General features: G+C 43.2%; 1 protein-coding gene and 2 pseudogenes across 5 annotated transcripts in view; 1 reads left to right on the top strand and 2 right to left on the bottom strand.

The window, feature by feature from the left end:
• Nucleotides 1–2316, bottom strand: part of PHC1 (polyhomeotic homolog 1) — a 29728-nt gene extending 27412 nt beyond the window's left edge. For 4 of the 5 annotated variants that reach the window (XM_002752323.6, XM_078338782.1, XM_078338783.1 and 1 more), the window contains exon 1: nucleotides 2047–2316. The gene's annotated coding sequence lies outside the window, so the exon portion shown is untranslated. Of the gene's footprint in view, nucleotides 1–780; nucleotides 794–2046 lie in introns of all 5 variants that reach the window. The other variant, XM_078338790.1, reaches the window with a different exon arrangement.
• Nucleotides 2317–8578: 6262 nt separating this feature from the next.
• Nucleotides 8579–10204, bottom strand: LOC100408302 (ribosomal protein S10 pseudogene; annotated as a pseudogene).
• Nucleotides 10205–11217: 1013 nt separating this feature from the next.
• Nucleotides 11218–11768, top strand: LOC100407944 (ribosomal protein L21 pseudogene; annotated as a pseudogene).
• Nucleotides 11769–22962: the final 11194 nt, after the last annotated feature.

Genomic DNA, 22962 nt, shown 5'->3' with positions numbered 1-22962 from the left:
GGTTCCAGTTTAGGCTACAAATAACACCTCAGGCATGTCACTTTCCCTCCTTATACCTTCTTTCCCTCACTGCAAAGAAGGCTTCATACTGAATGTAATATACCATTTTAAGAAATGACTCCAGAGTATGAAACATAGAAATATACACAATGAAAATCCTCAAGAAAGTAAGATGCAACTTTTTAGTCTACTAACATGTCAGAATTTACCCACTGGGGACTACACTTAAATGTGCAAAAAGACACATGCGAAAACATTGTTAAGAACCAAGCAAAGAGATGAGAAGAAATATTCTTCCAAAGCAGCACTAAATGACAGTAAGGTTTTTTACTCATTCTTTTGTTTTTCTCTTTTGTTATGCTACACACTATTTTCTCTACTTCTGAGGCACTGGGCCACTAGAAATATCAGGTCACCAAAATACTATTTGGCTTAAGAATATAAACATCAAACCAGAATTTCTGCTAAAGGTTGTCAACAGTTTTATTAGGGTGAATGGATCGGTCTTAAGATTGCATCCAAAACAAACAAACAAGCAAAGTAAACAAAATCAAACTGCTTGGCCTTGGCAATAAAGCTGAGGATATTTCTTATTATCATTCCCAGTAACATCCGATCACACCATTATCCCCCCAAATCTTTAGTTTCATTTAGGACTAGAAAATGTCACTGCAAACATGTATATAACCCAAAAAGTACATAGGAAAAATCATATCAGCTTCAACTAGTCTACCTTCTCCCCACATCTTTTGCCAAAATATCAAAGCACTAAACAGATACAGACCCATGAATCCTCATTATCAGCATGTGAAGAAAAAAAGTGGGTAAGGATTAGAGGCAGCACGGCATAGTTTTATAGGTTACTGGATTTAGTTCACTGGACTCAGAGACATGAGACCCCTTTACTAGGTAGAGACCATAATGTCTACATTCACATGTGAAAATACTTACAAGCTGTATGACCCCTCGTCTCCCCCAAAACTGAATTCTTATTAACAATTTTTGTTTTGTTTTGTTTTGTTTTGGGATTGTGAAACAGAAAGAGATGTAAAGGGACCAGCTTAAAAGTCTCAATAAAATCAAAGAAATTTGCCATCAAAACCAGGATTCCTGGATCCCGGGCATATAAATGTATTCATTTGTGACCAACATTATGATTACAAGATTAAATACAAAAAAATAAAGACAACAAACAGTTTGGGCAGCACCAGGAATTAAAATTTTCAAAATTAAACTGGAAGAGAGTGAGAAGCTGATCCACAGATGTCCCCAGAGTAGCTAAGCCACAGTCATCCTAAAAGGTAGCATGTAGGTGTACATGGGTTGGATAGGCGCACAGACCTACCGAAGGGAGCTAGAAAGGGACACTGAGGTGGACTTGGTATTGGGTCGAGAGTTGGAGGAAGTATCCCTAAGCACGAAACTCTTATGTAGAAAGGATGGGGTATAGGAAGGCGGACGGGAGAAGGGGGTGGTTCAGGGAAGACTGTGCCAAAGACATGGTAGTAATCAGGAGAACAGGGAGAGTAGACGCCCAGGGGTCCTCGTTCTATATAGAACCTTGATGAAAATGATGTTTCAAAGAGAAATGAAATACACCGGGGAAAGGGGGTGGATCCAGTGGTGCGCCCGGAGTGAAATGACCCAAGTGAGCAGGGACATGTGCATACAGATAGCAGGGAGACGGGCAGAAGTCAAGGAACTGGAGGCTGAGGAACCCAGCGGACCACGAAAGCAGGGAGATAACTGGACAGCATGCTCGGCTGAAAGGACCAAAGTCAGAGAAGGAAAAATGAATAAGAAAACAAGCAGTCAGAGACAGCTAAGGTGACGGACAGACAGCATGAAGCGCAGCGGAATGAATAGCCAGAAGACTGGGACAGGCAGAGCCGAAGGACCGCAGAGCTCAGCGCCAGAGGTAGGCAGGGAAAGCAACTGGGGGAGGTACCTGGGGCGTTACACAGATGGAGGTGGCTGAGGAAACATCCCCGCGCAGCCAAGCCCCCAGAGGTCTTGCCCCTCCCCGGCCCTCGGTCGCCCGGTTACCTTCTCGCCTGACTCCGCACCCAAGTCCTTCCCGGGGGCGTCCACCTCAAGTGCCGGGGTCCCCAGTCGCCAGGCTGGGCTGGGGGCTCGCTCGGCCTCCGCGGCGGGCTCCCCTCGCCTCCTCCCCTTCCTGGAGGGGCGGGGGCGCCGAGGGCGGGGTGGGAGGTGCCCGGCGCGGCCGCGGCTCCCCGCCCCTCCCGCCGCTCCGGGTGCGGGCCCGGCCGCGGCTCAGCCAGGCCTCCGGGGTTCGCTCCGGGCCTGTCACTTCCTGCCCGGCCGAGAAGGTGGGGGCCGCAGGCCGGGGGCTGCGGGCCGGGCTAGAGGAGGGGGCTGCGGGGAGGTGCTTCCGGGGCAGCCGGACCCCTCCCCCGTCCCTCCGCCTCCCCTTGGCGCCCTCCGCCCCCTCCCTTCCGCGCGTCCCTCGTTTCCTGCCGGCGCCCGTTGCCATGGCGACGCAGCTCCCGGGCCTCTGCGCTCCAGGCCCCGGGGTTTTTTCCTCTCTCGCTCTCTTTCTCCTCTTTTTTCCCCCTTTCTTTCTCTCCGAGTTCTGCTCGCCGGTTGGAGGGACGAAACTAAGAAAGTGCTGGCCTCTAGTGGGGAACGCACCTCTCGGAGAAGAGAGGGAGGTGGGAGAAGGGAGGGAAGTGACGTGAGAAGGGGAGAAAGAAGGTATTTTCTGGAGCTGCTGCGAATAAGGGGTAGAAAGAAAGGATCAAAGGCACCAACAGGCAGAGAGGGAGGAAGAGCAAAGCAACAACCCTAGAGAAGCGATAGACTGGGAAAGGAAATGAAGCAAAGGAAAGGAAAACTTTGAGAATGAGAGAAAGGAGAGAGAAGGTTGATTGTTTAATCCCTCACCTCAACTCCAAGAAGGCGGGAAAGAATGCTGCAGAAACAGCGAACCCATTAGGAGTTGACTTCATTTTCAAAGCAGCAACCTAATATAACTTCCTTTGGATAGCATTTAAGTTTGTCATTTTAGGGATTTGTGTGTGCTTCGATTTAAATATATACATAAGAGTTCGAATGACAAAAACGGGAAAAGGCCAGAGTATAAAGAGATGTAGAACAATGGGGCTGTTTCTGGGAACACTAAACATTTGATGGGGGAGCCTTTGTCATTGTATTTATGATATCAATTTACCGGTTTTTAATTATTCTCTCAGTCCTTCAACATTCAATAAGTATTTATAGAGCGCCCACTATGTGCTAAACCATGGAAGCTTGGATTGCATCAGTGCACAAAACAAAACTGCCTTACTGCCTTCATTAACCTTTACAGAGGGGCTGGAGGATGCCTCGTGGATTAACAACTGGGATTGATGCTTCTTCTCTTGCTATCAGTCTTTTCCTAACCTCTGTCCTAGCCGTTATTTTCTCCTGTCAATCCACCCTTTTTCACGCCTTTAAAAGCCCATGTATGGTTTGTTTTTAAAGGAAAAAACAAAAGTATTATCTTTGCTTATAAATTATGTCCATTTAGATTTTGCTTTGAGAGAGGAGTACTTGGACTCCAAGCTCTTAATTTGTGGCAGCCAGATTTAAATCAGCGAACGATCTCTGCCAGGCTTCTAGGAACTAATCAGACAAGTACGTGCGGGAAGAAATCGGAGGGCAGCCAAAGGACTGGAAAAGAGAAGACACGGGGTTAGAGGAGGTGAAAGGGTGTGTTGCCAGGCTGTGTGATGACAGGCATTGGCTGAGGATGAATTGAAAAGATTCCGACTGGGAGAACTAGTGCTGAAAACGAGGTAAATAAAGCATTAGTTGTTTAATTCACACCTGGATTTTTGGCAAGTCAAAGGAGTTAAAGCTTTCTTGCAGAAGTTTAGAAATGGATGTTGAGCCTAAGCGGAATTTTCTAGCACAATGGAAAAAAAAGCATCTATAGATTTTTCAGATTATACAACGTTAATATCAAGAAACACGACACGTGCTTCCTTGGTTTCCCTGGGAGAATGATCACTGTTAAGTGTCTAAAGAAGGTTTATAAGCTATTCCAAGAATAAGGAATGCAGATACCAGAAGGTATGCACTTGTTTTTCATACCAGGAGGGTAGGTACATGACCATATTGCATTTCAGCCTCCTTACAAATGGAGCGGAATTACTACTAATGCGATAGTTAGCATTCTACCGCTGAAGATTTTTTTTGTGCTTACTGGGTCACCGGCTCCTACAGCTACTCGATAATGTAAGGGGATAAGCAATAAATATTTTGTTGCGTGCCTGTTGTAAACTTATCCTGAGAAGAATCTGTCATGGGGCATGCTAAATTGACTATGGGCCGGTAGTTTAACTTTTATATGTAAAGGTGTGTGTTCCATATGCCACAGTATTCTTTTCAATTTCATTTTTCTCCAAGTCAGTCCAGTATTCTAAGGTCATAGGTCTAAACAGTTTCCACCAAAAAAGATTTAGTATAAAAAAGAAATTTATCAACAACAAAATAAAGATACAGGAAAACCTTCATAAGAAAATCATTTTCATAGACTAAATCAGGTTGAGAGCAGGCATTGAAGAGCTTATCTCGGTCGAAACAGCAAAACAATTTGTGTTCCTAGAGAATACTCAACTGACTTTTTTTTTTTTAATTTTTCTAAACTTTCTCATTTTCATTTAATGACTCTGCTGGAATTAGTCTTTTCTTTTTCAAACAGAATGGTTCTTCTGAATGGAGGCTACATAATTTCTTTACTCTGCATAACACTGAGGGCCATTAACCTAAACGGGTGAGAAGGAAAAGCATTTAGTCTGGTGTATAGAAATTGAAGCCCTCCTGCAAACTTCTCTAAATAAAGAAGGATCCTGATTTTAAAGGATGTTTGGCAGCAACTAAAGCAAACAGACTAGAAGGTAAGCTAATAAAACTCATATCAACTGAGCATTGCTTACGCATTCCTCAAGCTTCTGTAAACCCAGCATTCTGCAATAAATTGTGAAGGAAGAGATGTCCTTTACCCAAAGGTGTTAGCATCATTGGCATGTGTCTCTAACTACAAATCATCAAGTAAGAATGTGTGACCGTGTTTTCATGCAAATATGAATAGGAAGACGTAGAAAAAAAAAAGAAAATCATGACCTTACTCTGCCCACCATCAGCTGTCGCTGTGAACCACCATACACATCCCACCCGTATCTCACTGTAATTCTGCATGCCACTTTAAGGTCTAGTTGGGAGAAAATGAAGATTGAGTGGATTTATGGGCTCTTAGATATTTAAAGCAAAAAGGCAAAAAAAAAAAAACTTTAAAACTAAGCCCCTCAGGTGGGGCACGGTGGCTCACACCTGTAATCCCAACACTTTGGGAGCCCAAGGCAGGTGGATCACCTGAGGTCAGGAGTTCGAGACCAACCTGACCAATATAGAGAAACCCTGTCTCTACAAAAAATACAAAATTAGTTGGGCGTGGTGGCGTATGCCTGTGATCCCAGCTACTCGGGAGGCTGAGGCAGGAGAATCACTTGAACCCGGGAGGTGGAGGTTGTGGTGAACTGAGATTGCACCATTGTACTCCAGCCTGGGCAACAAGAGCAAAACTCCATCTAAACAAACAAACAAACAAAAAAATGAAGCCCCTCAATTTTCAGTGAAGAGAATTGAAGTCTATGAAGTCTAAATGATAAATGTAGAAGAGGGATATTTCATAATCCCTAGCAAATAGAAGATGTCCAATAAATATTAATTAATTTCCTAGATTCTTGCCCTTCTTTCATAGAAAAGAAGATGAAATTAAAAGATATAAAGATACCTCTCATCCGTTGCTACTAATACCTTCCATAGTTCCCTTCTTCAAGCAGAAGTTTAAAATTAACATACTAATTGGTCAGCCTGATAGTCCAACCATCATTACCCACAAAAGATATAGATGTACCGCCACATCCTTAAGGAGCATAAGACTAACTAACAATGTTATTCATGCTTCATCAGTTTAGATAGTTATAATGATGGCAAACTGTGCACCTTCCCTTAACTTTGGTTTGCTTTCAGTAAAACAGGGCTAACAGTTGGTGGTTGGTGTAAATAAGTGAGATAGGTGGTGTAAAGCACTTCACATGGGACCTGATGCATAGCACAAGCTATTATTAATTTTCCTTAGTAACTAATGTATTTTTGTCATTACCAAATATGACTAAACTACCCTTTATGTTTTATTCAGCTTACATCACAATCTTATTAACTCACAATTTAGTTGAGTTATGCATTAATTAGTTCATGAACTTAATATTATTTTATATGAAAAAGAGTATTCCCAGCTGGGCAGGGCAGCTCATGCCTGTAATCCAAGCACTTTGGGGGGCTGAGGCAGGTGGATCACTTGAGGTAAAGAGTTCGAGACCAGCGTGCCTAACATGGTGAAACCCCGTCTCTACAAAAGTACAAAAAAAGTAAGGCCGGGCGCGGTGGCTCAAGCCTGTAATCCCAGCACTTTGGGAGGCTGAGGCGGGTGGATCACGAGGTCAAGAGATCGAGACCATCCTGGTCAATAAGGTGAAACCCCGTCTCTACTAAAAATACAAAAAATCAGCTGGGCATGATGGTGCACGCCTGTAGTCCCAGCCACTCGGGAGGCTGAGGCAGGAGAATTGCTTGAACCCAGGAGGCGGAGGTTGCAGTGAGCCAAGATTGTGCCATTGCACTCCAGCCTGGGTAATGAGCGAAACTCCGTCTCAAAAAAAAGAAAAAGAAAAAAAGTTAGCTGGGTGTGGTGGCGCATGCCTGTAATCCCAGCTACCTGGGAGGCTGAGACAGGAAAATCTCTTGAATCCAGGAAGCAGAGGTTGCAATGAGCCTAGATCGTGCCATTGCACTCCAGCCTGGGTGACAGGAAAATCTCTTGAACCCAGGAAGCAGAGGTTGCAATGAGCCTAGATCGTGCCATTGCACTCCAGCCTGGATGACAGAGTGACACTTCATCTCAAAAAAAAAAAAAAAGAAAGAAAAAGTATTCCCTTCCTTGTATACTAAATTTACCTCTTTCAGGCTTAAAATGTGTCTTCTAGTCTCCTATTTCAGGATTTAGGGAGCAAAACCATGGGGGACCAACCACTAGATTTATACCCTATTGGGTTGTGTGTCCTAGGCGAAGAGAGCCAGGTACCTGGGAAAAAGTCTACAGGAAAAACAATTCAGAATATACTTAGAGCCTCTGCTCATGGCTTCACATACATTATTGCATTCAACTCACTCAATAACCTTTTCTGCCTGCTGTTTTTAATCCTTAATTTACAGATGAGGAAATTAGAGCTCTAAAAGATTAGGTAAGTTGCTGAAGGTTCATAGGGGTAATAAGTAACGGAGTCAGAATTTAAATTCAGGTCTGTCCAACTTCAAAGCTCATAACTACGTTACATCCTTCACAGTGTGAAAATAGAGTGTTGCAAAAGATCTGTTTAAAATGCTTAGCATATACATAAATGTTTGCACAAAGAAGCTTGGCATTTGCCATGGTAAATACCTGCAATGGAAGGCCCACTCTGCCTTTGTTAACTAGAGAAATAGCTCTAGTTGGCCGGGCTTGGTGGCTCAAGCCTGTAATCTCAGCACTTTGGGAGGCCGAGGCGGGTGGATCACGAGCTCAAGAGATCGAGACCATCCTGGTCAACATGGTAAAACCCCATCTCTACTAAAAATACAAAAAATTAGCTGGGCATAGTGGCGCGTGCCTGTAATCCCAGCTACTCAGGAGGCTGAGGCAGGAGAATTGCTTGAACCCAGGAGGCGGAGGTTGCAGTGAGCCGAGATCGCGCCATTGAACTCCAGCCTGGGTAATGAGCGAAACTCTGCCTCAAAAAAAAAAAAAAGAGAAATAGGTCTAGTTATAAGTCTGTAAAGACACTGTGGAGATGTCTCAGCAGAAAATAGAGATGTATATATTATTTCCCTAAATTCTCTGTTTTCTCTCTTGTCTACTGATAAACTGTAGTAAGCAGAATAATGTCCCACACCAATGATGTCCCCCATCTGTGAAACCTGTGAATATGTTATGCTCCATGGCAAAAAGAAATTAAAGTTGCAATTGGAATTAAGGTTGTTAATCAGTTGACCTTATAAAATAGGGAGATTATCATGGATTACCTGGGCAAACCCAGTGGAATCACAAGCGTCGAAGGAGGCAGGAAAGACAGATTGAATGATGTGAGAAGTGTTGAACCTGTCATTGCTGTCTTTGACACTGGAAGGGAGCCGCACACCACGTAATGTGGGAAGCCTTCAGAAGCCAGAAAAAACAAGGAAATGGATCCTCCCCAGAGCTTCCCCGAAAAGAACACAGCCCTGCTGCCACCTTGATTTTCACCCAGTGAGAGGCGTGTCAGACTTCTTTCTTGTTTTATTTATTTATTTTATTTTTTATTATATTCTTTTTGAGACAAAGTCTACTCTGTCTCCCATGCTGGAGTGCAGTAGAATGATGTCAGCTCACTGCAGCCTAAACCTCTCAGGTTCAAGCAATTCTCATGCCTCCGTTTCCCAAGTAGCCGGGATTATAGGCACCTGCCCAGTCAATTTTTTTTGTTTTCTTGTTTTTTTTTTTTGTTGTTGTTTGTTGTTGTTGTTGTTGTTTTAGCTGTAAGTTTATTCAATGCAAAATAATCCTGTCCAATTTTACTGAGGTGGCTGACCACGTCCACGACCAAATCTGCCTCTAAACTGGAATTCAGTTGCAGACCCAGCCCCCGCCTCAGCTTTCTTGTCAGCACCAGGTGGCACAGCACTCTGTCTGTAGGTATCTCTGTCAGCTTCCCCTCTTGTGAGTCTTGCAGGTCGCTCACCTTCCAGACCTTTAGGCTGAGGCCTGCCTGTCTCTGGACGGCTGCGGCGTAGGGTGGCAGACGCGATCTCTGGGGGCAGATGGAGGTAATCACAGAGATACTGGATACCCTCATTGGTAAGGTACCAGTAGAAATGTCTCCAGGCAAACTGTTCCTTCACATAGCCTCGGGATTTGAGAGACTGCATGGCTTTCATGACATGAAGGTTGGGCATGTTCTTGTCTGCCAGCTCCGGGTGCTTAGGCATGTGGACATCTTTCTTGGCCGCCATGACTCCCTCCTTAAAAAGGAGCTCATAAATGGCAAGCCGGTTCTTCTTAGGCATCAAGATCACGGTGGCTGTAGGGTCCGGGGCCGGGGCTGGAAAGCTTTTTTTGGGTTTTTTTTTTTGGAGACCTAGTCTTGCTCTGTCACCCAGGCTGGGGTGCAGTGGCACAATCTTGGATCATTGCAACCTCCACCTCCCAAGTGATTCTTCTGCTTCAGGCCCCTACCTCCCTTGTAGCTGGGACTACACGTACATGCTGCCATACCCAGCTAATTTAGAAGAGACAGGGTTTCACCATGTTGCCCAGACCGGTCTCAAAATCCTGAGCTCAGACAATCTGCCCTCCTTTTTTGTTTTGTTTTGTTTAGACGGAGTTTTGCTGTTACCCAGGCTGGAATAGAGTGGATTGATCTCAGCTCACCACAACCTCCACCTCCCAGGTTCAAGCAATTCTCCTGCCTCAGCCTCCTGAGTAGCTGGCATTACAGGCGTGCACCACCATGGCCAGCTAATTTTCATATTTTTAGTAGAGACGGGGTTTCACCATGTTAACCAGGATGGTCTCGATCTCTTGACCTCGTGATCCACCCGCCTCGGCCTTCCAATGTGCTGGGATTATAGATGTGAGCCACTGTGCCCAGCTTACTTTTTTTTTTTTTTTTTTTTTTTTTGAGATGGAGTTTTGCTCTTGTGGCTCAGGCTGGAGTGCAATGGCAATCTCAACTCATCGAAACGTCTACCTCCCAGATTCTTATGCCTCAGCCTCCCGAGTAGCTGGGATTATAGGCATGCACCACCACACCTAGCTAATTTTGTATTTTTAGTAGAGATGGAGTTTCTCTATGTTGGTCAGGCTGGTCTCGAGCTCCCGACCTCAGGTGAACAGCCTGCCTCAGCCTCCCAAAGTGCTGGGATTATAGGCATGAGCCACCGTGCCCTGCCTAGGACATTTTTGTTTTTAATTTTTTCGGTGCATAGTTCCTGATCTCTATGTGCTGCGCGGTGCAGAGCAAACTGGCACTTGTTTCAGGCAATTTAAACCTTCCTTTCATATGCTAAATTCTTCCTTGTGATACTCTACTGGCTTACTAGGCATCCAGTTCTCATTACAGTCCATGGCTATTCTTATAAATCTCGTAATATGTTTTGGAGGGGAAACCTGCATTTGGTGCACCCACCTTAGGCAAGAGACATCTGGAACTCTGAGATTGGACCCCACAGGAGAATGCTCCCTGGGTTCTGAGAAACTTAAACTCTCCAAACAGGACGCTTTTGGCCGAGGTTCTGAGGTCTAGTATTAAACCCTCCTTATAATTTTCTCTCGCAGACAGGGCATGGTGTCTCACACCTGTAATCCCAGCACTTTGGGAGGCCGAGGAATGCAGATCCTTTGAGGTCTGGAGTTCGAGACCAACCTGACCAACATGGTGAAACCCTGTCTCTACGAAAAATACAAAAAAATTACCCTGGCATGGCAGTGCATGCCTGTAGTCCCAGCTACTCAGGAGGCTGAGGCAAAATAATTGTTCAAGCCCACGAGGTGGAGGTTGCAGTGAGCTGAGATCAGGTGCCACTGCACTCCAGCCTGGGTGACGGAGCCAAACTCTGTCTTAAAAAAAAAAAGAATTTTCTCTCACAGTTGCAATGCTGCTTGGCCCCAAAATTGTTTAGAATCTGAAATTTACTGTCTAATCGGAATGTAGAATGGCATTACATTTGTCCAGGCTTCTGTGCTGCTGTTCTAAGGGCAGGGGGGTGGCTGGTTTAACGTGAGATGCCCTCCTTTGGTACTGTTTGGCCCCAGTGCTTCTTGAAGTCTGGGGATGCTGGGAGGCCTAGCCTTTAAATATCAAACTGCCGTGGAGTCTGCTTTATCTGAAATTTTGGTTCACAGCCTTCCTTTTATTATCTATTAGGTTGAAGAGAAACCACAAGTTTGTATTGCTATCTCATGGCTAAGGTGACAAGGTATTGGATCTTCATTAATGTGTGTGTATAGTGTGTATATACATGTCTAGATGTGTTTGTTTGTAGGTACACTTATTGTTATATGTTGTGTCTACCAAATTGGCTTATAAGTAAAAGAGCTCTTGCTTCTTTTTGGCTGGAACCGCCATCTTCCAGTAATTCGCCAAAATGACGAACACAAAGGGAAAGAGGAGAGGCACTCGATACATGTTCTCTAGGCCTTTTAGAAAACATGGAGTTGTTCCTTTGGCCACATATATGCGAATCTATAAGAAAGGTGATATTGTAGACATCAAGGGAATGGGTACTGTTCAAAAAGGAATGCCCCACAAATGTTATCATGGCAAAACTGGAAGAGTCTACAATGTTACCCAGCATGCTGTTGGCATTGTTGTAAACAAACAAGTTAAGGGCAAGATTCTTGCCAAGAGAATTAATGTGCGTATTGAGCACATCAAGCACTCTAAGAGCCGAGATAGCTTCCTAAAACGTGTGAAGGAAAATGATCAGAAAAAGAAGGAAGCCAAAGAGAAAGGTACCTGGGTCCAACTGAAGCGACAGCCTGCTCCACCCAGAGAAGCACACTTTGTGAGAACCAATGGGAAGGAGCCTGAGCTGCTGGAACCTATTCCCTATGAATTCATGGCATAATAGGTGTTAAAAAAAATAAAAGACTTCTGGACTGTAAAAAAAAAAAAAAAAAAAAAAAAAGTAAAAGAGCTCTTATAAATTAAGTAAATAAGTCTAAGCAATTTTCAAGTTCATGTGACTTAAAGTATAACTTAGCCAGCTAGCTTTAAAATTATTGGTGGAATAAAAATAGAAATGCCTTCAAAATTATCAGCATACCGTCCCGTCCACTGCATTCCAGCCTGGGTGACAGAGAGAGACTCTATCTCAAGAAAAAAAGAAAAAAAAAAAAAAGACCCAAAGAGGCAGTTGGCCCTCCATATCTGCAGGTTCTACATTCATAGATTAAGCAAACCTCAGATGAAAAATATTTAGAAATAAATAAAAAATACAAATGTATAAAAATTCAATTTAGTATAACAGCAACTTACACAGCGTTTACATTGTATTAGGTATAAGTGATTTAGAGATGATTCGAAGTATACAGGAGGGCCAGGTACAGTGACTCATGCCTAAAATCCCAGTATTTTGGGAGGCCAAGACAAGAGGATTGCTTAGGGCCAGGAGTTCAAGACCAGCCTGGCCAACTTGCAAAACCTTGTCTCTACTAAAAATATAAAAATTAGCTAGGTGTGGTGGTGCATGCCTGTAATCCTAGCTACGGGCTGAGGCACAAAAATCACTTGAACCCAGGAGGCAGAAGTTGCAGTGAGCCAAGATCACACCACTGCACTCCAGCCTGAGTGACAGAGCAAATCTTTCTCAAGAAATAAAATAAAATAAAAAAATAAACTATACAGGAGGATGTAATAGCTTATATGCTAACACTATGCCATTTTATATAAGAGACTTGAGCATCCTCAGATTTTTGTATATATAAGGGGTGGCAATAGCACCAATAGCCTGCAGATACCAAGGAACTATGATGTACCTTTTTACACAAAGAATTATAAATTATGTAGATGTGGCAAGACAAAGGGGCTTGGTGTAATGGCACTAAATTGTGGAAATATAAAGGGGTAAACCAGTGGAAGTTAAAGGTTATTTTAGTAAGACTGGGCATAGATCTATTCCAGTGTCAATTCCCTTTCTACGGTGATAAGAATGTTCTCTTCCTCATACACAGAAGGCACGATTCTCATGGAAAATTGTACCTGTTTTTAGGTAGAAAGACAGAATCAGAGAGCTTTTCCTGCATCAGCTGTTTCTCCTGTGCCTTAAGCTCAAATGACTATGCCAAAACAGCATATTTTGGGGTGGCGTATTCTGAAGCCCTTTATTTATTTTTCAAAAAGCAGCAAGCAGCTAAACATTCTCCGCTGCCTGAAGTTTAGCCAGTTCCCAACTGCATTAGTGTGCTGGAGACAGGGAGATTCATGTCATCACAAGGTTGGACTAATCAATGAGTAAGTGCTCAGGTATCATTTTAAGTGGCAGCATTTTAGTTCTGTAAAAGTCATATTAAAACATAATTTTCAAAATGCTAGAGTCATTACTCATGCAAATATAAAGTGAATACATGTCAAAGATTTTCTACAACTTATTAATTAATGAAAGAATCTGTAAGATATTAAAATCAGTTTAAAGTGCATTTGAGAACTGTGGGTGTTTCTAGGCAATTTAACAAAGGAATATTAGTCAGATTGCTGGGTTGGATACAAAAATGGTTAATGTCCTATAGGACCATGAACCATAACCTTCAGGATTATTCTTTCTACCACCAGACAGCGGCCAGTTGCATCTATCAGTTAATCTCTGCCTCTTCTGACTTGTGAAGTAACTGAATTGATGGGAACCAAAGACACAAGCCCAATATTGAACTGAAATAAGACCTACTAACCTCTTCCTTCCATTTCCAACTTTCAGAGAATATCTGTGGCAGCTATAAATCTGACTAAGGAACTGTTAGAGTTGCCAGAGTTGGAGAGAATGGATTGCCCCATCAGTGCACTCTGCCTCAGTTCTTTCTCTTCATGACACTGGAGATGACCTGTCATCACACCTTCCGCAAACCTGCTCTTCCCTGTCTTGGAAAGTGGCAGCCCCAGTCCCAGTTATCCAGACAAAAGAAATTTGAGTCATCCTTGATGCTTCTCTTTTATTTTTGAGATGAAATTTAGATCTCGTTGCCCAGGCTGGAGTGCAATGGTGCAATCTCTGCTCACTGCAACCTCTACCTCCCAAGTTCAAGCAATTCTCCTGCCTCAGCCTCCCGAGTAGCTGGTTTTACAGGCATGCACCACCACGCCTGTCTTAATTTTGTATTTTTGGTAAAGACAGGATTTCTCCATGTTGATCAGGCTAGACTCTAACTCCTGAGCTCATGATCAGCCTGCCTTGGCCTCCCAAAGTGCTGGGATTACAGGCGTGAGCCATCGCACCCAGCCGACTCTTCTCTTTAGATCATCCCCTACCTCTGATTTGTCCATATAGTCAATATTCAACAAAAACACATTGAGGGCCTCCTCTAAGACAGTCACTTTTTTTCTGTCATGAATGGCCATTAGTAGACAAAACAGACAAAATATTTAACCTTGTGGAGTTCACATTGTAGTGGGGAGAAAACATTATATCAGTAAAATCTAAAATCCATAGGAATTCAGATGATGACAACTGCCAGGGGAAAATTTTTTTTTTTTTTTTTGAGACAGAGTTTTGCTCCCGTTACCTAGGCTGGAGTGCAATGGCACGATCTTGGCTCACCGCAACCTCCACCTCCTGGGTTCAAGCAATTCTCCTGTCTCAGCCTTCCGAGTAGCTGGCATTACAGGCATGTGCCACCATGCCCAGCTAATTTTTGTATTTTTAGTAAAGATGGGGTTTCACCTTGTTGACCAGGATGGTCTCGATCTCTTGAACTCATGATCCACCCGCCTTGGCCTCCCAAAGTGCTGGGATTACAGGCATGAGCCACTGCGCCCAGCTGGGAAAAATTTTTTACATAGAAAAATGTCAGGAGAATTGGGAGATGGGGCTTAGAATTTTTTTTTTTTTTTTTTTTTTCTGAGACAGAGAGTCTCACTCTCTTACCCAGTGGCACAATCTCGGTTTATTGCAACCTCTGCCTTCTGGGTTGGAGCAATTCTCCTGCCTCAGCCTCACGAGTAGCTGGGATTACAGGTGTGCACCACCATGCCCAGCTAAATTTTTTTTATTTTTAGTAGAGACAGGGTTTGCCATGTTGGCCAGACTGGTTTGAACTCCTGACCTCAGGTGATTCACTCACCTTGGTCTCCAGCATCCTGGGATTACAGTTGAGCCACGGTGCCCAGCCAGGGTTTAGAATTTTAACAAGGTGGTCAGGGAAGACTTCACAGAAAAAGTATCATTTATGGAGATGTGAAGACAACAAGAGAGGGAGCCACGTGCGTACCGGCTCTAAGCAGGGTATTATGTGCCTAGTGTGTTAGAACAGCAAGCAGACTGACCCTGGACCAGAGTAAGTGAGCTGATTTGGCTGTGTCCCCACCCTAATCTCAATTTGCACTGTATCTTCCAGAATTCCTACTTGTAGGCTGGGCGTGGGCTCACACCCGTAATCCCAGCACTTTGGGAGGCTGAGGCGGATGGATCACCTGAGATCAGGAGTTCAAGACCAGCCTGGCCAACATGGTAAAACTCTGTCTCTACAAAAAATACAAAAATTAGCCAGGTGGGGTGGCAGGTGCCTATAATCCCAACTACTCCAGAGGCTGAGGCAGGGGAAATTGCTTGAACCCAGGAAGAGGAGATTGTAGTGAGTTGAGATTGTGCCATTGCACTCTAGCCTGGGCAACAACAGCAAAACTCCATCTCAAAAAAACAAAACAAAACAGAATTCTCAAGTGTTGTGGGAGGGACCCTGGGGGAGGTAGTTGAATCATGGGGGCCAGTCTTTCCCGTGATATTCTCATGATATTGAATAAGTCTGACAAAATCTGATGAATTTATCAAGGGTTTCCGCTTTGCCTCTTCCTCATTTTCTTTTCCACTGCCATATAAGAAGTGGCTTTTGCCTCCCACCATGATTCTGAGGCCTCCCCAGCCATGTGGAACTGCAAGTCCATTTAAAACTCTTTTTCTTCCCAGTCTGGGGTATGTCTTTATCAACAACATGAAAACAGACGAATAGAGTGAGCCAGGTAGTGAGGAGTTGGAAGAAAGGTCAGAGTTGTAACAAAGTGTGGGAGGGCCAGGGAGAGGAGGATGAGGAGGAAGAGAGCAAATAACAATTATAGAAACTGACTTTAGCTTTGTAGGAGCTCAGAAAATGATACCCCAAAGTATGGCGCTTTGGCATGCTAAGTACTTTAGAGATTAAAAAGCCTCAGAAGCAAAGTCTCTCTGACCTTCTTCTGCCCTCCTGTCTCTTGCCTCTCTTTCTCCCCTAAGAGTCACAGAAACCATAATTCCTCTTCCCCAAGATTGTTCAGAGGAACTAGAACTTCTCTTCCCCCAATTAAGCCATAAAACCTGAAAAGATCACTCTCTCTGTCCTCCCTTGAAGACCCTCATTCCAGAAGTGTCCTGCCCCAAACCCAGGAGGAAGGAATGCTGCACAGAGTGGTCAAGAAGGCTCTGAACAGACAGGCCTGCTGCGTTTCCCCACTTGGTCCATTACCATTAGATCATACCCTTTTGTCTGATCACGTTCCTGCACAGCTGCCCGTTCTTCATCAGCCCTAAGCACAGAAACACAGTTTTCTCTGGGTCTTTTGGTGTTCATTTCTGAAGACAGAGGTGTCACCTAAAACTTTGATGAAGTAAATTTGTTATGCTTTTCTCTTATTAACCTGTCTTACATTATACGAGTGCCTGCCATGACCCTTAAGATGGGTGAGGAAAGGTATCACACTTTTTTGCCCTTACAGCTTTTACTGTGACTGGGAACTGTTGGAAGTATTTGCGTAGAGTAGTAATGGGATTTAACTCTTATTTTCACATCATCACTGTGGCTGCTGTGTTAAGAATAGGCCTATTAAAAGAAAAACTTCAGCCAAATTAAAGTTAAAGGAGTTTAATTGAGCACTAAACGATTCGCATATTGGGCAGCCCCAGAATCACAAGAGATTCAGAGAAACTCCAGCACAACCATGTGGTGAAAGAAGATTTACGGACAAAAAAAAAGGAAATGATGTCCAGAAATCAGAAATGAAGCACAGAAACACTGGATGGGTTACAGCTCAGTTTTGCCTTATTGAACATGGTTCAAACAGTTGGCTATATTTGATTGGCCAAAACTCAGTGATTGGCACAGGTGTGGGCTGCGGTTGGTTTACACCTACGCTTGTTATAGTTCAAGATGTACAGAAAAACCTTTAGGCTGAACTTAAATATGTAAGGAGGCAGCTTTAGGCTAAACTTGATTAACTCCAGTCTCAGTTTTTGGGGAAACTGATTTGAGTAATATATAAAACTCCAGGCCAGGCACAGTGGCTCACACCTGTAATCCTAGCACTTTGAGAGTCTGAGGCAGGTGAATCATTTGAGGTCCAGGAGTTCAAGACTATCCTGGCCAACATGGTGAAACCCCCGTCTCTACTAAAAGTATAATAACTAGGTGGGTGTGGTAGCAGGCACCTGTAATCCCAGCTACTCCAGAGGCTGAGGCAAGAGAATCACTTGAATCCAGGAGGCAGAGATTGCAGTGAGCTAAGATTGTGACATTGCACTTCAGCCCGGGCAACAAGAGTGAAACTCAGTCTTTAAAAAAAAAAAAAAAAAAGGGCCGCGCGGTGGCTCACGTCTATAATCCCAGCACTTTGGGAGGCCGAGGCGGGTGGATCATGAGGTCAAGAGATCGAGACCATCCTGGTCAACATGGTGAAACCCCATCTCTACTAAAAATACAAAAATTAGCTGGGCATGGTAGTGCGCGCCTGTAGTCCCAGCTACTCGGGAGGCTGAGGCAGGAAAATTGCTTGAACCCAGAAGGCAGAGGTTGCGGTGAGCTGAGATCGTGCCATTACACTCCAGTCCAGGTAACAACAGTGAAACTCCGTCTCCAAAAAAAAAAGATAAAAGTGACAAAATAGATATTAGATAGATATTTATCAGAATGATGAAAGTGATTAAACAGTCCAGCTGCAGTGGCTCACACCTATAATCCCAACACTTTGGGAGACCGAGGTGGGCATATCACTTGAAGTCAGGAGTTCAAGACCAGCCTGGTCAACATGATGAAACCCCATCTCTACTAAAAATTCAAAAAAAATTAGCCTGGTATGGTGACCTGTGCCTGTAGTCCCAGCTACTCAGGAGGCTGAGGCACAAGAATTCCTTGGACTCCAGAGGCAGGGGTTGCTGTAAGCCAAGATTGTGCCACTGCACTCCAGTCTGGATAACAGAATAAATAATTTCTGAAAGACAATACAGAAAACTATCTTCACGACCTTTGAAAAAGGAAGGGGTTCTTTTTTTTGAGACGGAATTTCGCTCTTGTTACCCAGGCTGGAGTGCAATGGCGCGATCTCGGCTCACCGCAACCTCCGCCTCCTGGGTTCAGGCAATTCTCCTGCCTCAGCCTTCTGAGTAGCTGGGATTACAGGCACGTGCCACCATGCCCAGCTAATTTTTTGTATATTTAGTAGAGACGGTGTTTCACCATGTTGACCAGGATGGTCTCGATCTTTTGACCTCGTGATCCTCCCACCTTGGCCTCCCAAAGTGCTGGGATTACAGGCTTGAGCCACTGTGCCCGGCCTAGGAAGGAGTTCTTAAGTCATTAAATATACTAACAATAAAGGAAAAGATTGTTGTATTGAGCATTAAAGTTGAAAACATGTATTTATTAAGGCACCATTAAAAGACAAACCACAAATTTCAATCAAAACCTCAGTGAGATACCACCTTACAGCCACTAGGATGGCTAGAATCAAAAAGACAAACAATAACAAGTGTTGGCAAGGTTGTGGAGAAATCAGGACCCTCATATACTGCTAGTAGGAATTTAAAATGGAAGAGTGGCTGTGGAAAACATTTTAGTTTTGCTTTGTGGCAAGCTGCAAGGTAGGGAAAAAAAACTGTGTAAGTCATGTAACCCAAAGCAGCTCATATCTAGAATATATAAGAATTCCTAGGCCAGGTGCAGTGGCTCACGCCTGTAATCCCAGCCCGTTGGGAGGCAAAGGTGGGCAGATGACGTGAGGTTGGGAATGAGACCAGCCTGGCCAACATGGTGAAACCCCATCTCTACTAAAAATACAAAAATTAGCCAGGTGTTTGTGGCACATACTTATAATTCCAGCTACAGGCTGAGGCATGAGAAACGCTTGAACCCATGAGGCAGGGGTTGCAGTGAGCCAAGATCGCACCACTGCACTCCATCCTGGGCGACAGAGTAGGACTCTGTCCAAAAAAAAAAAAAAAACATAAAAAGAAAAAAGAAAAAAAATAATGAAATATAATACCATTATACATGTTCCAAATTAGCTGAAATTTTAAAATGTGGTAGTGCCAAGAGTTAAAAGAGTTTGGTATTATCTAGTAAAATTAAAGATTCAACTATTTGTGCCCAGTCATCTCACTCTTAGGAACCTGTGCATGTGTCCACCTGGAGTCATGTACAAGGATGTTCACAGCAGCAACTGTTCAGCAGCAATGGATACACTGTGATCTGTTCATACAATGGTAAGAATTTGATGGTGAAAATAAAGTGTAGCTACAGGCAACAATATATATGAATCTTAAAAACCTAATATTAAGTTTTGGAAGCCCAGACAAAAGAATACATGCTATCTGAAATACTTGTTCATTTATATCAAGTTCAAAGCCAGACAGAACTAAACTTCGATGTTTGCATAACATCGGTATTATTATAACCCGAAAGTAAAGCAAGGAAGTTATTACTGCCAATGTCAATGTGGTTTCCTCTGGGGACTGGGAAGGGGTTTGATGGGGAATTGGTACATGTGAGCTCTGGGTTGCTGGCAATCTATGCCTCGATCTAGGGAGTCACTACACTCTTTGTATTAACCTAAATTAATGTTTAAGCACTCTTCCTTTAATAAATGGTTTTCTAAAGTAATTAAAAAAAGAAAAACAAAAACCAAAAACTTTCCAGCAAAGATAGCCAGAGTTAGAAACTATGGCTGTGAGTGATAAGTCGACTGTTTATCATAGACATTTGTATAGGTCTCTTGTCTATTTGTTGACATTTTTGTGGTCACAATGGGAAAGAAAGAGAGCTAAGTAAATGTCATCCATTTCTGCAGCATCTCTATGTTTTAAGATGAAGTTTTGTGGTTTGTAATGTATTTTTCCTAAAGGAAATAAAATTTTAGAGAGTTAAGATGAGAATTCAGAGAATCACCATTTACAAAATTAATTTTTAAATATTAAAGTATATATTAAAATATTTTATATGTGCCCCTTATATATTTTTAAGTTGACATCTAAAATTTGACATCACAAATTTAAATAGTTGCAAAGCATATAATTTCTGGCAGATTTGTAAAAAAAAATTTTAAATTAAACATTATTCTTATAAATACATTCAGTATAATACATGTAAAAGCAGCTAGAGACTATAACCTAATAAAAAAATACATGAAAAGGTTTTTATTTATTTGTTTGGTCGTTTGTTTTGTGGGCTGGGAAGTGGTTTGCTGTGTTGTCCAGGCTGGTCTTGAACTCCTGGGCTCAAGCAATGCTCCCACCTCAAGAGTCCCAAAGTGCTGGAATTACAGTTGCAAGACACCACAGCAGCTGAAAAGGTCTTTATTTTAATCAAAGTATTGTTTTTAACATTAAAATTTTGTCACCGGGTGCAGTGGCTCATGCCTGTAATCCTAGCACTTTGGGAGGCCAAGGCAGGTGCATCACCTGAGGTCAGGAGTTCAAGACCAGCCTGGCCAACATGGTGAAACCCTGTTTCTACTAAAAATACAAGAAATTAGCCAGGCATGGTGGTGGGCACCTGTAGTCCCAGCTACTTGGGAGGCTGAGGCAGGAGAATCGCTTGAACCTGGGAGGCGGAGGTTGCAGTGAGCAGAGATCATGCCACTTCACTCCAGCCTGGGCAAAAGAGCAAAACTCTGTCTCAAAAAAAAAAAAAATGACCATTTTTCCTCTTTGATCTAGTATTCGCATTCCATTTTCCTCACAGATTTTATCATGATCTATTTTATGCTTGGATTGATCACCTTTTCCCTACAGCCTAAGGAGGGAGCGTAGCCCGCCAACAACTTGTTTTCAGCCCAGTGAAATCAGACTTCTGACCTCTAGAGCTAGAAGCTAAACGGAAACTACATCCTTAAAATATGTTTTTTTAAAAAAATAAATCATGGCCAGGTGCGGCGGCTCACACCTGTAATCCAAGCACTTTCTGAGGCCAAGGTGGGCAGACCACTTGAGGTCAGGAGTTTGAGACCAACCTGACCAACATGGTAAAACCCCCTCTCTACTAAAACTACAAAAATTAGCTGGGCGTGGTGACGTATGCCTGTAATCCCAGCTACTTGGGAGGCTGAGGCAGGAGAATCACTTGAACCGGTGAGGCAGAGTTTGCAGTGAGTGGAAATGGTGTCATTGCACTTCAGCCTGGGCAACAAGAGTGAAACTTAGTCTCAAAATAAAAAAAAGAAAAAAAGAAAAGAAATCACTTGTCATCCTGAAGGTCGAAGTGTCTTGACAGTACATTCCAGACTTAGTAATCATTACAATTATTAGTGGTTTATAATTAGATGAAAACAATAATGCAAATTTTGATAAATAATTATTAAACAAAAAAGACAATCCCACTCAATTAAATGGATGTCATGTAGAAGTCTTTTTTTTCTTCTTCTTACAATTAGTTCATATATGCAAGGTTGGATAGTTGGAATTTATTGCTAGAATGGGCTAGGGTTCACATCAATTATATTCCTATTTTTTCATCTGATAGGTATAAGTGACACACATGAATAAGTAGATAGATTGGAGTGGGTGCAGTGGCTCACGGCCTGTAATCCCAGGACTTTTGGAGGCTGAGGCAGGTGGATTGTTTGAGCCCAGGAGTTCAAGAGCAGCCTGGGGAACATGGCAAAACCTCATCTCTACAAAAAAAAATACAAAGATTAGCCAGGCATGGTGGCAGGTGCCTGTAGTCTCCCCTACTTGGGAGGCTGAGGCAGAAAAATAGCTTGAGCCCAGGAGATGGAGGCTGCAGTGAGCTGTGATTGCGTCCTCACACTCAAGCCTGAGCAACAGAGCAAGATCAAAAAAAAAAAAAAAGAAAGAAAAGAAAAAGTAGATAGAAAGGGAAAAGGTCTTGTTACAGTAATGTCACACTGAATTTTTTTAACTCCTATGTCATAGGCCAAAAGTTACATAATTATCTATCATTGAAAATTATTCATGATGATCTATTAGATAATAACTCAAGTAGGTCGTATGAAAACAAGGAATTGAAACCACATAATTTTTCCAAAGGTTTTATTATCCAGTCATTAAAGTAATTTACTTTCTCATATCAACACCAGTATTTCTATTTGTGGCTGTTTTTGAATTCTGGGGACGTGTCCACACCCTGGGATGCACTTATAGTAAGATTTGGAGGAGTATAGAAGGTAAGCCTTTCTTCTGCAACGGTTGAGGAGGCAATTGTGAAAGAGGAGGTGAAAAAGAAGAAGCAATCTGGCTGCTTCACTCTTTTCACACCCATGGGCAGTTTTGGGAAAGTGCCTTTGGAAGTTGAGTTTATAAATTATTTTCCTTAAAATTATCCACGCCAGGTCCGGTGCAGTGGCTCATGCCTGTAATTCCTGCACTCGGAGAGACAAAGGTAGGCGGATCATTTGAGGTCAGGAATTTGAGACCAACCTGGCCAACATGGTGAAACACATCTCTACCAAAAATACAAAAATTAGCCAGGCATGGTGGTGAGTGCCTGTAATCCCAGCTACTTGGGAGACTGAGGCAGGAGAATCTCTTGAACCTGGGAGGTGGAGTGTGCAGTGAGCCAAGATCTCGCCACTGCACTCCAGCCTAGGAGGCAGAGTGAGACTCTGTGTCAAAGAAAAAAAAAATCCATGCCATTGTGGTAGGCTGAATAATAGTCCCCAAGTTGTCCACATCCTAATCCCATTAATGTTACTTTATGTGGCAGAAAACACTTTGCTTACATGATGAAAGTAAGGATCTTGAGATGGGTGGGAGATTATCCTGGATTGTCTGCATGGGCTCAGTGTAATCACAGAACCCTGAGGGAGGCAAGAGATCAGAGGGACACAATGTGATGTTCTGACAGAGGCATAGGAATTTATAGATGCCCTGCTGTGGCCTTCAGAGAGTAAAGAGGAGGCCGTGAGCCAAGGAAAG

This window comes from Callithrix jacchus, chromosome 9 (assembly GCF_049354715.1).
Source record: "Callithrix jacchus isolate 240 chromosome 9, calJac240_pri, whole genome shotgun sequence".
Classification (NCBI taxonomy): Eukaryota; Metazoa; Chordata; class Mammalia; order Primates; family Cebidae; genus Callithrix; species Callithrix jacchus.
The sequence above is the reverse complement of the archived record's forward strand: the minus strand, read 5'-3'. Positions and strand labels throughout refer to the sequence as shown.